Below are 4,812 nucleotides of genomic sequence, written 5' to 3' on the forward strand. Positions count from 1 at the left end.
CGCTCTGAGCCCGGGCGGCGGGAGGAGGAGAAGGCGGCAGGCGGCTGGGAGGGGGAGCGGGCGCGGCGGCCCCGCCCCACTCGCTCCCCCGGGCCGGCCCTGGCCCAGCCCCGCACCCGTTCCGTGCCGGGCGCCGGGCTGGGGGCGCCGCCGGGGATGCGGCGAGGAGCGAGGGCAGCGCCTGGGACCTTATCTTGTCGCGGTCACAGCGCAGGGGGCGGCGACCCGAGGGCCGCGCGGCGGGGCTCCTGGGTAATCCCCATCCCAGCCTTCCGGTGCTCTAGCCCCCTCCCCAAGCCGGTTATGCTCACAGCCACCCAGGAGGGAGCTCTCTTCCGGGATGGGCTCTGCGCTGGGGCGCCACAAGCTCGGTCGCAATTGAGTCTCGCCCTGGACAGGCTCACAATAGAAATGAGGAAACTGAAGCACCGGAGGTCAGGCCGCTGTCCAAGGTCACCAGGTGGCTGCGTTGGAGCCACCTGCGAGCTCAGGCACGTTTCACTGGACCAGACTGTGGATGGGGCTAGAGTGGGAGCGGTTAGAGGAGAAGAGGCCAGTGTTGGGGGTTGGGGGGAGGCGCGGATTTTGACCTAACTTCTGTTTATACGGTGGCCATCTGCCCATCACCCCCACCTCCAACGTTCTGAAGGAGCAGAGTTCACTCCCCACCACCCTCGTTCCAAAATCTTCCTGTGATCTCAGAGGGTGATGGAAATTCTCTCTGAATCCTTGGGGGCTTAGAGCATCACAGGTCCAGAGAACGCTCCCCCGCCCCCCACTGCAGTCTGCCTTCATTGGCAAGCGATGCCACGTGCCTGGTGGGCATGTGGACCAGGCCTAGAAGGAACAGCAGGAATGGGAGTGGGCTGTGCTGTGGGGGTGGCGGAGGAGCGTTTTACTTTCTTCTGTCAAAAATGTCTATATATATATTGTTGAAAATTAACTTTGCAATTAAAAACTTAAAAAAACAATCCTACTATCCTCCACAATTTATCTCCAGCTCCAATTTTCCATGAGGCCTTTCCTGACCAATATGGATTCCCAGGGCTGGAAGGGCGCTGGGAGGGCTGTGATTATTCCCAGCCCTGTCTCCCTTCCAAGCCTGCATTTTTGACTTGAAGTGAAGGAGCAAACCAGGATCTCTGGACCACCACGGCTACCACTGTGGTTTCGAGTGGACTTCACATAGCACTGGTGGTGCGGAGAAACCAGAATGTTTCCCAGGAGGCCACAGCCCTGGGGGACACTCTCCAGCCACTGAGATTTTGTCCAGTGTTCCCAGGCACACGTGCTCCACCTCCGTCCACACACGTTAGGATGATGTCCACTCTGCTCACCCATCTCTAGGAGCCAAGGATTTTCATCCATACCTGAGTTGTGAAAGAGGAGAGAAGCAAACACAAGCGCTGCATGCCAGGAACCCGAGTGCTGTGTGTGCGTGGATGTGTGCTGGCACTCACTGAAGCTGTGACCTCAAAACCCAGTGCAGGCAGCTGGGCTTGGAGGAAACGTCTCATGGACAGAGAAATGGGCTGGGCTCTTGGAAGGCAAAGGCCAGCGGTAGGCTCTGCCAAAGTCCTGGGGATGCATGAGGCATTGGGACTCCTGGTATATCTACACGTGTGCTGTGAAGACAGAAGCACAGAGATAGCATCTCCGGAGAAACTGTCATAGGAAGTCCAGGGAAGGACAGGAGATGCCAAGAGAGAGGGCTGCTGCCAAGAGCAGCAGAGCCACTGTGACTTGGGTACCAAATGGTGCCACCTTTACCTGAGCAGCCCCCTGAGACTTTGGGGACAGTTTGGATAAATGGGTCCAGAGGCTGGAGTCAAATCTTGTTTAAACTGGTCTGTTGATCCCCTAAAATGACTTTATTTATTTTTATTTTTTTGAGACTGAGTCTCACTCTGTCACCCAGGCCGCAGTGCAGTGGCGTGATCTCAGTTCACTGGAACCTCTGCCTCACAGATTCAAGCGATTCTCCTGCCTCAGCCTCCCAAGTAGCTGGGACTACAGGTGCACACCACCACGCCCAGATAATTTTTGTATTTTTAGTAGAGATGGAGTTTCAACATGTTGGCCAGGCTGGTCTCGAACTCCTGACCTCAGGTGATCCACCTGCCTTGGCCTCCCAAAGTGTTGGGATCACAGGCATGAGCCATGGCGCCCGGCCTCTCCCTTCTTCCTTGACCCATCTCTATCCCCAGCACTCAGCATGAAGCCTGCTCAGGGAAGCTTCTCGGTGAATGTTTGCTGAACTAGTTTCCTAATGCCGCTGCTGCAGGCAGAGGAAGGAGGAGAGGACAGAGAGGTCCCAAAGCCCATTTCTCCTAGGTCCTGGGAGAGAACCCCCCTTAATCCTAACACAGGATTCCTCAAGGGATGGTCTGGTCAGAGAAGTATTCTCGGGGGAACTTCCCTAAAACTGGAATAGTTCCTATATTTTCCCTCTGAATTGTCATGACTCCTAGTTTTTTTTTTTTTTTTTTTTTTTTTTTTTTTTTTTTTTAATTTCTTCACTTTCCTTCCATTCTTAGGCTAAGGGAATTCTGCCATATATAACAAATATAGGAATTCATTTTAGAAAATATGTTTTGAGACCTACATTGTGCCAGGCATAGTGCCAAGCCTGGGGAAAGCTGGGAACAAGACACGCTCACACAGTTTGTATTCCAGTGGGGAGGCAGGCAGTAAACAAATGAATAGCTAAGTAAACAAGTTAATTTCCGATAATGATGAGAATGACAAAGAAGAATCTTAAAGTGATGTTATAGAAAGTTACAGGAAGTGGGAAGCGGGGAATTGGGAGGTGGGCAGTATTTATAAGGTGGTCAGACCTAAAGGACCCGGGAAAACAGCCATGCAGAAGTCTGGGGAAATATGGTGTATTCTAGGCAGAGGGAACAGCTAGTGCAAAGGCCCTGGGGCAGAAAGGAGCGTGGTATGTTTCAGGAACAGAAGGAACAGAGTGGGGCTAGAGCAGAGTGAGATGCAGGGGAGGGAGGAAGCTGGACAGGAAGGTGGGGGCCGTGTAGAGATTTACAGGCTCCGGGAAGGGACTGGGTCTGATTCCTTTACCTGAGCGGCCCCCTGAGACTTTGGGGACAGTTTGGATAAATGGGTCCAGAGGCTGGAGTCAAATCTTGTTTAAACTGGTCTGTTGATCCCCTAGAATGATTTTATGTTTTATTTTTTATTTTTGAGACAGAATCTCGCTCTGTCACCCAGGCTGCAGTGCAGTGGTGTGATCTCAGCTCACTGGAACCTCTGCCTCGCAGGTTCAAGCGATTCTCTTGCCTCAGCCTCCCAAGTAGCTGGGACTACAGGTGCACACCACCATGCCCAGCTAATTTTTGTATTTTTAGTAGAGATGGAGTTTCAACATGTTGGCCAGGCTGGTCTTGAACTGCCAGAGTGGTCTTTTAAAAACACAAAGCAGGTGATATCACTTCTCTGCTTCAGCCCTCCAACTGGGTTACAAAGAGATAAGAGAGGGTCGGGAGCGTTGGCTCATGCCTGTAATCCCAGCACTTTGGGAGGCCAAGGCAGGTGGATCATTTGAGGTCAGGAGTTCTAGACCAGCCTGGCCAACATGGTGAAACCCCATCTCTACTAAAAATACAAAAATTAGCCAGCTGGTAGTGGTGCGTGCCTGTAATCCCAGCTACTCGGGAGGCTGGGGCAAGAGAATCATTAGAGCCTGGGAGGCAGAGGTTGCAGTGAGCTGAGATCACGCCACTGCACTCCAGTCTGGGTGACAGAGACCCTGTCTCAAAAATGAAAACAAAAATACAAGAGGAAATGTGGGAGGCGGGTGGACAATTGGAGGGCTATGCCTCCATCCAGGTGCTTCTCCAAGTAATGGCGACTTGGAGTTGTTGGTGGTAGAAAGATGTGGATGGATTGCAGATTTGTTTTACAGGTAGCATTTATCAGTTGGACTCTCCAGGAAGCAAACACTGAGATGGGGTTGGAAGTGCAAGTGCTTTATTGGGGGTGAAGTCCTGTGAAAGATAAGAGGGCCAGAAACAGAATCGGGCAGGGAGAGTCTCCGACTTCAGTGCTGATCTAACAAAGTGTTGGCCACCCCAGTAGGGAGCTCTGGGGCTGAGATTGCCCAGGAGGGAGTTTTTTGCATCAGGCACAAGTGGCCTGTCTCTATGGTGCCCTTTTCACCCTGAGTCATTGGCTGGAAACTTCCCCAGAAGAGCAAGGCTTCAGCTCAGAAGCTGAGGTGGATCACAAAGTTGGAGAGCATCTGCTAACTGCCCCATCTGCTGCCGAGGGGCAAATCTGTGGTTAAATGGAGAGCTGAGGGGCCGCTCCCTGGCTGCCATGGTCCATTCCTTACACCAAGGTCCAGTTCTCCATACACAGTCAGGAGCAGTCCCTCCAAGGTCCCCGTGGCCTCTCTTCCTGAGGGACATCTGGAAGGGGGAGGTTAGTGGGAAGAACACCAGCCTCCGCTGCTGCAGTTGGTTTCAGGCTGCAAGAGGCATCACGGATTCCTCCCCTGTCCATCTCATCATTCTCCCAGTCATTGACTGCTGATAAAAGGGGGAAGAACATTCTTTCATTCCCTGGAGCCTAGGAAAGTCCATGGTACAACATATTTTCTCAATAAATGTGTTTTGAGGCCAGGCATGGTGGCTCATGCCTGTAATCCCAGCACTTTGGGAGGTGAAGGCAGGAGAATGTCTTGAGCCCAGGAGTTCAAGACTAGCCTGGGCAACATGGTGAAACCCTGTCTCTGCAAAAAATACAAAAATTCCCTGCGCACGGTGGCACGCACCTGTCGTCCCAGCTACTTGA

Source organism: Piliocolobus tephrosceles, chromosome 19, assembly GCF_002776525.5.
Source record: "Piliocolobus tephrosceles isolate RC106 chromosome 19, ASM277652v3, whole genome shotgun sequence".
Classification (NCBI taxonomy): domain Eukaryota; kingdom Metazoa; phylum Chordata; class Mammalia; order Primates; family Cercopithecidae; genus Piliocolobus; species Piliocolobus tephrosceles.